The 12,974-nt window shown below is 40.0% G+C and overlaps 1 protein-coding gene across 1 annotated transcript in view; it reads left to right on the top strand.

Annotated features, from left to right (window-relative positions):
* Positions 1-12,974, top strand: part of ATP8A2 (ATPase phospholipid transporting 8A2) — a 608,051-nt gene that overhangs the window by 389,633 nt on the left and 205,444 nt on the right. The gene's annotated exons all lie outside the window — the stretch shown is intronic.

Raw genomic sequence — 12,974 nt, 5'->3', positions numbered from 1 at the left:
CAAGTCTCACTTTTATGACTTCTTTAGACAGTTCTACCTTAAATGTGGCCCCTCGTGTACACTGTAACTGTATAGAATCATTATAGAGCAAAATAACCATGATTCAATCTACTAGATTAACGAAGTCTGCGTGCCTCCTGTCTAACCATTCAGATGCTAATAAGTGATTGTATTCCAGTAACATGGTCATCTGTTCATAACTGAGAAACAGTTTTTCTAACATCACCTGTGGCCTGATGTTCTCCCCTGACCCAGAGCAGCATTTACAGATTTCGTAAATTACCCCAGAATCCTTGGTGCTCCCACACTTTGCCTGAGTTCAGTCAAGAGCATTTACATGAAACACTGAAACTGACGCACTTGTCCCTTAAAACTCCAGCCCCTAAACAGTGCACTCCTTTGGGGTTTGCTGGAAGGAATCCATGTGTGAGTGTTTCTTCTGCTCCCAGAAGATGAGTTTCACTCATTTCTTTCAAAGCCACGCCACCTCGTGTTGACTGAAACTAGTCCTCCAGGCTGCGCTGGACCAAGACATATGCCTGCGGCAGAGCCCAGAAAGATCCTCCAGGTACCCGCTTGTTGTCTGAAAACACAGGTCTCTCTCTCCATGTGTACAGAGCAGGTGGGAACTGTGCTGTCCACAGAGATGTCAGAACTTTTAGGTGGGTAGAGTGCTGTGTTGATCTTGGGCATTTTTTTACCTGGGCCAACTATAGCCTTCAAGTATCCAGGAGTTCTAGCAATTACACCAGGCCTTCAGGTGCTTTGAAATTCACCTGCTTTGGAACACTTCAACGCAAGAACAAACAACAATGCAATATATCCTGGCCGCTAGTATGTATTGGTATGAAAATGGAAAATAAGTTTTCCTGAACTCCCTGCTGTTTCTGTTCCAGAGACAATTTTGAATCTGTAAAACCTGGGTGTATTTTGTATATGCTGCCTTTTTTAACCTTTTTTTTTTTTTTTGGTGGGGGGAGATTAGCCAGAGAAACTTACCCAAAAAGGTAATGCTGTGAAAAGTGTCTTTGCTTTTTGGTATCTCTCTTGTTCTTGATCTGTTCGTAGTATCATTAGCTGATGCAAAATATGCATGTGGCTTGGTCATTGTTGCTGCGAATTTTAAAAGCTCACTTTATGTATTCCTTTTTTTTTTTTTTTTTTAATTTATTTGACAGAGAGAAATCACAAGTAGGCAGAGAGGCAGGCAGAGAGAGAGAGAGGAGGAAGCATGCTCTCCGCCGAGCAGAGAGCCCAATGCGGGACTCGATCCCGGGACCCCGAGATCATGACCTGAGCCAAAGGCAGTGGCTTAACCCACTGAGCCACCCAGGTGCCCCTCACTTTATGTATTCCTAATACGTTGTTGGATTAACCTTAAATGCATCTGAAAAGATCAGTGGAATACCCAGTACGGGGTAGTTCTATAGCAGCTATGGGTATTTCTTCCCACCCAAGCAGGTGGCCTTAGTTTTTAGCCTGGTCTCCTGGGACCCTCGTCTTTCTAGTAATGCTTCCCGGAATCAGCACTGACGTATACTTATAGGAACCATGTACACATGCTCTTGGGTTTTGATTTTCTTTCCTCTTTCTGTTTGTGTGGTTCGATAGGAATCTGTCAGTGGTAGAAGTAGCTGGGATGCCTTCCAGGAGAACTCGCACGGGACGCCTCTGCCTGCCTCCCTCTCCTCGTCCTCTGCTCTAGTAACTGCAGCCAGCGCCGCGGTTCACCCGCCTCTAGCTAGAGTCCTTGTAAAGAGGAGTCACAATGGACCCTTCTGCTTTTCCTTTTCTTCCTGCTTCTATAGTGTCTGTCACAACATTAATCTCACATGTGATATCTGCCCATATCAAGAAATGCTGATCAGTCATTTCTAAACAATAAGCATAAATGAGGGGGAACCCCTAAATTCTCCTTAAAACAGCCACGTCTTTATTGTTGCTAATTAAGTTGGTAGAGTGAATTCTGAAGGACAAAATTAGAATGATAATTAAAAGCAAGTTTTTCTGCCTACCATGAGTCAGAAAAGATTTAATTTAAATATTAATCAAAACTACATAATACAATGAACTTCAAAATATTGGAGTTATAATAAGAAAAGTCCCACTGTAAAAGTCAGTGTGAATAAATTAAAAGACCTGCCCCACTCTGGGATAAGAAGAAACCTGTACACACAGAGACTTACACATGCATATATACACATACGAGCATCAAAGTGATTAATCAAACAAGGAAATGCTGAAAATCGTAAGGAAATACATGAAAAAATAGCCTAGAAATCTTAAAAATAAAAGTACTAAGAGGATTTGTCGTGCCAGATATTACACATAATACAAAGGTGTAACAGTGAAAGCAAACTGGGGCTGTGCATAAACAGAGCAGTAGAATCAAGTAGAGAATACAAAACCCAATCCAAATACAGCTGGAGTTTTGGTTTGTGATTAAACTGGCATTTGAAGTGAGAAGGTAAAAGACAATTTACATAAATGGTGGGTCATTGGGGTCATTTGGGAAACAGAGGGTCATTTGGGAAAAATACTACATTGGATTCGTAATTCTTACTTTACTCTTTCCACTAAATTAATTACAAATGGATCTGAGATTTGTTTTTATTTGGTTGTTATTTTCTTAAAAAAAAGAAAGAAAGAAAAAGAAAGGAAAAAGAAAAATAACCGTAAACCTTCTGTGTTGTGAAAAGGTAATGCATTCACATGGTTCTAGTCTTTAAAACCCCAGTGAAAATTATGCATCATCAAATCTCCTATCTCTGGATCTGTGCTCATCATTGCCCCCTTCCCTCTAGAGCTGTCCCTGATGTATCTTTCAGCTTTTGTTTGTATGGACACCAGCTTGTGTGATCATTCATCATCATGCCTTTCTTTTTTTACTCAAAACATTGCATTCTAGACACCTGTTCTGTCCCTTCCTTTTGTGCCCTAAAAAAAAAAAAATCCCAGGGGTCTTTCCACATTAATGCTGAGGGCCTCCTCATTCTTCTTGCAACTGTAGAGTGTTCAGTTAGGTAAATAGTTTATTTAACCAGTCCCCTATTGATGGACACTTGGGTTATTTCCAACTTCAACATTTTCCTTCAACAAATTCTGCTGCAGTGTTGGATAAATTCCCAGAAGTGGGACTTCCATGTCAAAGGGTAAATGCATTAATAATTTTGATAAGTACTGCCATTTCCCCCTTTATTTATTTATTTTTTTTAATTTCTAGGAGTTCTTTATATATTGGGGGAGGTTAGCCCGTTGTCAGTGGCATGAGTTGCAAGCATTTTACTTTTCATTGTAGTAAAAGACCAGGGTCATTCCAAACTGTTCACTGAAGGTTGGGTTCCTGGGGAAGGAGACTCAGCTGGGGTGTAGCAGAGGGATTTTTTTTTTAAGGAGTGCCCTTGATATCAGCATCTATCAAGGGGAGTGAATGGCAGCACGAAGAAGCTGTGGCTCAGGTAAATGAATGAAACCCTAGGTCAGACAACTGGCGGGGGGCCAAAGCCAGGGTAGGAACACAGGTCCTTGTTCTTGACAAGGCACAGGTACAGGCTGCTTCTTCCAAGAAGAGCATCCTATAGAAGGCCATGGCTCAGGAGAAGTGGTTTCTAAAGAAATGAGTGAGAGTAAACAAAAGCAAAGAAGGAAGTTTTCCCTAGGAAGAAGGTATGCAAGTGAGTCTGCAGAATTGCAAGTAGCTCTGAATGGTTGAAGGTTGGGTTTGGGAAGTGTGGGAGAGAAAATTGTGGTGACATCAGTTAAGCCTTAGGTATATGTGAGTCGTGGCATTTTCAGCACAGCAGTAGTGATGTGATGACACTTGCAGTTCTGAAAGATGATTCTTGTTGCTGTTCATCTTGGTGGCTTATGAGAGAGCCGCAGATTATCCAAAGATGGCTACACCAATACGTCTTTTAAATCCCATGCTCTTCATACAAAGTGTTTCTGACACTTTCCTAAATGAGCAGTGGGGACAGTGTTCCCTTCCCTTGCATCTAGATGGACCTTTGTAACAGCCTCAAGCAGTGGACACTGGGTGAATTCCAAGGATAGGTTCCCTTGGAACCCAGCCGACCTGCTGTAGGAAGCCCAGGCCACATGTGGAAACCACATGAAACGTTGTGGCCACCTGGCTCTCCAAGGCCTCAGCTACCAGCTGTGTGAGTGTGCAAACTTCAGAGGACTCCACCCCCAGTCTTCTCGCCAATAGCCAGGGGCAGAGATGCGCGATCCCTGCTGAGCCCTGCCCTGTTCTAGATCTGTGAGCAGAATCAGTGGGAGTAACCTATTAAGTCACCATAATCCCCAGAACAAGCAGTTATGCTGATTTTTATTTCAAGCAAATGAATGAATGTCCCATCAGACCAACAAGTTTCTCTCTCTTTTTTTTTTTTTTTTAAGATTTTATTCATCCATTTGACAGATGGAGATCACAAGTAGGCAGAGAGGCAGGCAGAGAGGAAGGGTGGGAAGCAGACTCCCTGCTGAGCAGAGAGCCCCATGAGGAGCTCAATCCCAGGACCCTGAGATCATGACCTGATCTGAAGGCAGAGGCTTAACTCCCTGAGCCACCCAGGCTCCTCAAGTTTCTCTATCTTCTGAGTCACGTTCCTTTGAACCAGTCACTTTTGGGGATGCAGAAGAGTTTCTTGTATGGATGATAAACTCATTGAAGAGAAACCTAGTTTCAAAGACCTTGTCACTATGAGGTTTAATGATGAGGCCCCAGGCATACTGCCCAATGCCATGAACATGGTCTGCTCTCCCTACACTTGGTGTCTTCCCCAGCCCCAGCCTGACCATGACATTAAAACTGTTAGTCTTCTGATGACAGAGAAGTGTCAGATTTTCATGTTGTTCTATAAGTATATGCAGTTGTCAAAAGTCCTTTAACTGTACACTAAAAAGGGTGATTTTTACTGTATACAACTTACATCTTAATATAAATCTTAGTAAGTGGAGACCTATTCTAGTAATTGCTCTTAGATCGTTAAATCAGGCCTAGTGCCACATCTGTCAGAAGAGTCTTTTGTTTATATAGAACTTCTTCCTTTCTTTCCCTCTCTACCCCTTGCCCCCATACACACACATCCTCTCTCTTGTCATCCCACACTTTTTTGTAATTTAGTTTTTGGGTAGGCCTGCTAAGGGTGATCCATACATCTATGCCCAAGTTTTGATTCAACAAGTAGGTCTGTGATCAGAATATCGGCTCTATACCATAGAGACTTAGGGCACATTTGACAAAACTAAACTTAGTCTCCCTCGAGACACTCAAGCTTGGAGAAGTCATGCACGCATGTTATGTATGCATATGTGAACAGCAGCAAGGAGTTTTCTCCCACTCTGCTTTTTCATTCCTGCAAGGTTAGATGGCTCAAAGGTGTGGGGGCAGGAATGTATTTATGTATCACTGGGCTGTCAGAGCCTCATATTCCTCATTATTTCTGAGTTATAAGAATATAGTTAAAATGTTCCATGTCTGTACATTTCCTCAACCTTAAGTATGAATATTAGAGTAAATCATAAACCATAATTCAAAATGCAAACACCTTCTGTGCCCACATTTAGTATATTTATCAATTTCTTTCCCATATCTGCTCAATGACAACTGAAGGAATTGCTTTAGGATGACAGATTGTCAGCACATTGACAGATTGTGTTAGATGAATATTTTTAGTGGGAATGAATGATTTTTAGGTGAGCTTTTCTCAGAGATATAATAGGGAGAAGAACTGTTTTTCCAAGTGTCAAACTTACAGATTGTTTTTTCCTTGTTGATTGTGGTCAACCTAATTCATAGCTATTAACAAGTATTTTATAAAACAAAGAGAAAAATTGGAACTTGCTAAAAAGTCCAACATCTACTAGAATAGACACCTTAGTAAATAAGAAAGGAAATTATGTCAATCCTTTTGGCCCAAGATAGAGAAAAAATAACTTAAAATAGTTTAGAACTGTTTCTGGTTCTTTATTGTGTTTTATTACTTAGATAATGTTTAGGAAAAGGGACTGATCAAAACTTGGTAGATAGAAAGGGCATTTGTCTACAATTTACTTGTGAAATTGAACTCAGATCTGGAGATAGTATTTCCCTCACATACGTAAGAACGATGATCAGTTAATGAGATCCTGGTTTCTTATGAACACTTTATTAGTATCGGAGGCTAAATGGTGTGCTTATGATCTGGTTACTACCTGGAGGCACTAGAAATCTCTCAGTAAGAAAGTTGTATGTTGCCTTCTGCCTCTGAACATTTGGGACCATCTCTTTACTGTATGAGCCCCGAGGACTTGATATAGGAGAGCGGGATTTTCTATGCAGAAGATGTCAATTTATACACATGTGAGTAGATGCTATAATGGCAGGGCTTAGGAAAAAGACAACTAGAAGTTAGAGTTGACATACATATTAAAAAGCAAATCACCTGAAAAACTCGTAGAAACGAAAGGCCATTGCAACAGAAGTCAGCATATTATGGGAAGAGCATCACTTAGGGAATCTTGCATTTTTATAATACCTTTTGCTGTCAGTGGGAATATTTACTACAAATAGTCCTCCCTGAAAGATAAAGAATAAGTAGTTTTCCAAAATGGCACCCTGCTTAGCAGGGCTTTGTGAACTCTCTCTTCAGGAATCTTAGCAGACCCCAGGTAGTTCCTACTGCTGCATGAGTTGAGATCCGAACACACGCAGATAATAACACAAACTTACCATGACACAGGACAAACAAAACAGCACTGATGTAAACTCTGTTTCAGCCACAAATTTTGTAGTTCACTCTCTGAGCTTCAGGCACAGGACTCTTCAGATACAGACACTGTACCTGAAATAGCTTAGCTCCCATTACAGTCAGACGGGTTGTATTTTATTGAGTTCTTCTATATGAATTTGTTCCTTTTCAGTTTAAAAATATGTACTGAAAAATGTATACTTGAATGGGAATTGACCATCATAACTGGCATGTTTCTTTAATCCAAATAAGGCTTTGCATTAACTAACTTGATGGAAACTATTTCATCTTCAACTGTAGAGACTATTCTATCAAGAACATGTGCACTTTTTTTTTTTTTTAGGAATTTTTTGATGTATAGACTGCCTTATTACCATAGGTTTTATTCAATTTAAGTTAATTTTCTACTGTATCTTTAAAATTTGAAGGGACCAAGTTAGTTTTATTTGATGGCATGACTATTTATGGATGCAATTTCCAAGGGCTATTTATTGGCTGTCTTAGTGCCATTCATAATGGCATATTTTTTTTTTTTTTAAAGATTTTATTTATTTATTTGACAGAGAGAAATCACAAGCAGATGGAGAGGCAGGCAGAGAGAGAGAGAGAGGGAAGCAGGCTCCCCACTGAGCAGGGAGCCCGACGCGGGACTCGATCTCAGGACTCTGAGATCATGACCTGAGCCGAAGGCAGCGGCCTAACCCACCGAGCCACCCAGGCGCCCAATAATGGCATATTTTTGAAGTGTGAAGGTTTTGCTCAACATTCCGTGCTGCATTTATAAAAAATTAAAGGTCTTGATACTTGAGTACATTCAAAAGGGGAAAACAGTGTAAAATTGACAAACTGATCCTGTTGAAATGCAAATGGTTATTCATGGGAAGGGCCCTGGTAAATCTGACCCACATAGAGATGAGTGAGCCGTAGATGCTTAATTTATGCAGTTTGGATCTATATCCAATAGTAACAAATCCCTTTTTGTGTACCATGGTTAATTTCATTTCAAGAATTCTTTAGCACCTGTGTTATTTTCCGTACCTTCAGCCCAAGCTGGTTTCATGCTTGATAATCTCCAGACAAACATTACTATTGGCCACCATGTGTCGTGGACCACACTTCCAGACTAATCTCCAACCATGTTTTTTCTATAGTAGTTATTCTCCTCTGAAGACACCTAGAGCAGAATGATCAGCAGTTCACAAAACTCGGAAACTCCCTCAGGGCAACATCTATTATTTGTGAAAAATGTCACCTGGTTCTCTAAGAACTTCAGCTTTCTGTGGATGTTCCAGGGTGAGGCAGAGGAACATGGTGGGAGGGATCTACATTTGGTGTTTCGGCGCACACAGCCGCAAAGCAGTCATGTACTTCAGTGTGACTCTTGTCTTCCTGGTCCACAGAAGGTAAAGGTTTCTCTTTATACATTTTTTTTAAAAAACGGATTATCCTGTCCTCTGTGGAGAAAGTATTTCACACAGTTTTAAATGCTTAGAAAATAATGTTCGATTTCTGTGTGTTAAAGACACTGGAAGGGGTTATTGTGAAGGCTAGTCTGTAGAAGGGAAAGGCTGGGAGGCATGACTTCCAACTCAAACTACAGTTGTGTAATCTCTCTGTCCTTCGGTGTCCTGGTTAGAAAATGGGACTTAACCAACCTCTTAGCATAGTTGTGGTAGTTCATTTGTAATAGCAAATGAGCTCTTAACAGAGTCTGAGGACCTAACACCCAACCCTCCTACACAGTCATTTCAGTGCCTGATTATGCTGGGTATGATGGACGTTCATCACTTGAAAATAATTTTCCACCAGTCTGCCCCCTTGGAGGGTAGATGTGGACAAATGGGAGCCTGCATACAGGAATCCATGTGAGTTGCTCCCAACCACAACCATATTCAGAAGAACAAGGGACTTTTTCTCTGAATGTATTTTTAATACATTCAACTCTCCAATTCAAGGATTTCAGCCGGTCTTACTGATGCCAGATGAAGCCACGTTAGGGCACGAGAATGTTCTTAAGTGACAAATTACCACTCTTCCTTTTGAGTGAGCTTTCTGCATGAAAACAAAATTGGACATTTCTAATAGAGCCTCTAGATCTTTAGGAAAATGGAATACATTCTCTAAAGGAAGTTAAAAAGGTGAAATACTGTCTGATGACTATACTACATGCTACAGTAATTAGAGTCACAAGAGTAGCTAACATTTACTGAGGCTTTTCATGTACCATCCACTGTTTAAGTGCTTTACCAATAGATGTTTATTACCGTTGTGTCCATTTTCCATGAGGAAACCAAGGCATGCACGCGTTACATAACTTGTTCATGGTCATACAATGGCCAAGCCAATATTTTAAATCGGGCATTCTGATTCTGGAGAACTAACTCCTATCTATACCAGATATTTCTTGATACAGGAGGAATGAGGACCAGGCATCTGCACTGATCTGGTCTGAGCAAAGCTCAGGTCTATTGTTTACTAAAGGGAAGGATAATAAAGACATTAAAAAGCACAGGTATGTGATAATAAAATCTCAAATTGGATCACTGGTCAATCCTAAGACATCAAACAAAAGATACACTGGAAATTACCACATAGTCATTTGAATCAGGCCCTGGTGTCTAATATTATCTTTCTAGTGATTTTCAAAAATCTTCTTATGATTTAAGGTACAGCTACTCATTTTGACTTCAAAGATGTTGTGTAGAAGGTTTCTGAACACCTGGGGACACTCTATGGATTTTTTTTCCCTAAAAACTTGTCATCAGGGAGGAGATCTCTGAGCTGAATAGCAGAGCATTTCACAAAGAATGTGTGTGTATGTGTGTGTCAATGCTAAGAAGTAGTGCCCCAGCTGTCACAGTCGCATTGTGCTTTTCCATCTCCAAGCCATGTTTGCCTGCCTTCCCATCTCCATCTATGCCAGAAAAATTTAACCCTTGCAAAATTCTCAGAAAGCAACAGCAAGAGTAACTGTAGAGTGTTACTAGTACATGATTTCAGTAGCCATAAGGGCTCATGATTCTAAGAGTTTCCATAAAAATTCCAAGTTGCCCAAATCTGTATCAATCCCAAGAAGAACCATCAAAAAAGCATCCTTCAGGGCCAATAATTGCTGAGATTTTGACTCTGGATTAAATCATACTCCCATTTATCTGTGAAACCTAATTCTGAGCCCTAATCTTGCTTGGTTTTCTGATGTCTGTCTATAGGACCTCATTGGGCTGTTGTTTTCATTAGGTACATAGAGTTACAATCAGGAAAGGGATCTGCCTTGTGGAAAGAGAACTAGTTTGTTGGAAGAGGATTTTGCCTCTCTAGGTATTCTACCTCTGGAAAATGCATACTTTTGTAGGTTCATATGGAATCTGTGCTCTCTGTTCTGGGATGGCTGTGGAGCCCAGGGCATCTCTCTCTAAGACATCCTCCATGTCTGGTGGGCTGTCCAGACACGCTCACCTAGAATGTGTTAGTGTTTTGACCTGAATAAAAATCCCCTTGTTTCTCAGTTTCAAGCCAAATTCTTTAAGGCTTCGATATTGCTCCATAATTCTAATCTATTGGCCAAACACATAACTCTTTTGGAAGCTCATACAGGTAAACTTTATCCAGTGTTACTCTTAAAATCTACCTCCCACATCCCTGTCCGTGGGTGGGACTCTTGTGAAGATGGCAAAGAGTTCCAGAACAATCAGAGGAATTGCTTCTGGATATTCTTCCTTCCCCTTGCCAGAGTTTGGCTACTTAAAAATAAAAATTAAAATTAAAACAAAAACAAAAAACAACACTCTGAAACTTGAAGATAATTAAGTAGTTGGATGCAAACAAATGTTACTTGACTATTTAAATATTAACTGTGCAATCCACATGGTAACCTACATTAATTACAGGTTCATTATTTGGATAATAGAACTTTTGAAACTTTGCCTTGTGCTAGAGCCACTTCCCATTATTAAAAATAAGCATACATCATTTTCAAACTCGTCTTCACAAATATACACAATGAATAATTGCAGTGAAACAAAACAAGGGATCAACATGCAGTACATGAGCACAGCTTCTATGGCGGCAACTTCCCAGAGACCTTGCAGACCAGCAGCTCCTATCTCTATCCTCTCCCTCCAGAGCATCAAAGTAATTGTACTGGAGAACTTTTCCTGAAGTCAGATTGAAAACAGCAGACTGAGAAGTAATAGAAAAATGTAACCACTGGAATTCTGTTATCCAGTGGGGGCCAGTTGGATTTTATTCATCAAATAGAAGGCTTAGATGCTAGATAGTAACTTAGCAATAGATAAATATGAAACTTGGATTTTTAAAATGTTATTTATTTGAGATAGAGAGAGAGAGAAAGAAAGAACAAGGTGGGGGGCGGGGCAGAGGAAGAAGCAGACTCCCTTCTAAGTGTGGATCCTGACGCAGGCTCCATTCCAAGACCCTGAGGGTATTGCCTGAGCCAAAGTCAAATGCTTAACTGGCTGAGCCACCCAAGTGCCCCAAAGTTGGTTTGTTTTTAATTTCATCATAAAAGGACATCTCTAATCTTGCACATGGAAATTGTGTCTCCTCCAGTTGTAAGGAAGAAAAATGAAGTTGTGTTTCCCTTTCATTCTGTTTCCCTTCAATGGTTCCTTCCTTAGTAGTAGTGCAAGTGGTTATAACCATATGGTATAAACTATTACATGAAGTGATGAGATACATGTGTGGAAAGTTGGGGAGTTGTGTTGTTTTAATGAAAACTAATTTGTATGTTTTGGAAAGACTCACAGATGAGGATTTTTTTTTTTTTAAATCAATTAGGGAGACAAACTATGAGAGACTATGGACTCCAGGAAAAAAACTGAGGGTTTTAGAGGGGAGGGGGTTAGGGGAATTGGTGAGCCCAGTGATAGGTGATAAGGAGGGCACGGATTGTATATAGAGCACTGGGTGTTATATGCAAACAATGAATCATGGAACACTGCATCAAAAACTAATGATGTCCTGCATGGTGACTAACATAACACAATAAAAGAAATTAAAAATAAAAAAATCAACTAGACAAATGAAAAATGACAAATTTTTAAAAAATCATGACTTACACTCAAATTGCCTCTCAAGTTTTCCTTTCACTTAAAAAACCCTGAAATTGGGCATTTTGTAATTGAATATTATTGATAGTTTATAATATCTAAGTGTGATGGAGAAAATGGAACTCAAACCAGGAGAGCCATTCTTGACTATGGAATCAAATTTTGGTAAAGGAATTGACATTTACATATTCAAAGTGAAATATTTATTAATCATACTTGACTACTTTTTAAATTAATTGATTTCCTATAGGCCTCCTCTAAATGAGGTGATGGGATTGTAATAGATTACTGAAATGGGCTTCATAATATAATTGAAACAGAATATGAGAATTACACTTCAGGGGTACCTGGATGGTTCAGTTGGTTAGGTATCTGACTCTTGATTTCAGCTCAGGTCGTGATTTCAGGATCATGGGATCCAGGTCCACATCGGGCTCTACACTCAGCCTGGAGTCTACTTGTCCCTCCCCCTCTACTCCTCCCCCAACTCTCTCTCTTGCTTACTCTCTCTCTAAAATAAACAAACAAATAAGATCTTTCAAAAAAACTATACTTTGGCATTTGGGGTAGAAGTAAGCATATGTCAAAGAAAATTTTTTTTCCCTTTTTAAAAAAATTATTTATTTTTTATAAACATATAATGTATTTTTATCCCCAGGGGTACAGATCTGTGAATCGCCATGTTTACACACATGTGCTATACCTCCCCAGTGTCCATAACCCCACCCCCTCTCCCAAACCCCTCCCCCCAGCAACCCTCAGTTTGTTTTGTGATATTAAGAGTCACTTATGGCTTGTTTCCCACCCAATCCCATCTTGTTTCATTCATTCTTCTCCTACCCCCTTAACCCCCATGTGGCATCTCCACTTCCTCATATCAGAGAGATCATACGATAGTTGTCTTTCTCCGATTGACTTATTTCGTTAAGCATGATACCCTCTATTTCCATCCATGTCGTCGCAAATGGCAAGATTTCATTTCTTTTGATGGCTGCATAGTATTCCATTGTGTATATATACCACATCTTCTTGATCCATTCATCTGTAGATGGACATCTAGGTTCTTTCCATAGTTTGGCTATTGTGGACATTGCTGCTATAAACATTTGGGTAACTACTTTTGTATCAGTAGTGCAATTGCTGGGTCATAGGGTAGCTCTATTATCAACAT

Source organism: Mustela lutreola, chromosome 13 (assembly GCF_030435805.1).
Source record: "Mustela lutreola isolate mMusLut2 chromosome 13, mMusLut2.pri, whole genome shotgun sequence".
Classification (NCBI taxonomy): domain Eukaryota; kingdom Metazoa; phylum Chordata; class Mammalia; order Carnivora; family Mustelidae; genus Mustela; species Mustela lutreola.
This window is presented reverse-complemented; position numbering and strand designations above follow the sequence as displayed.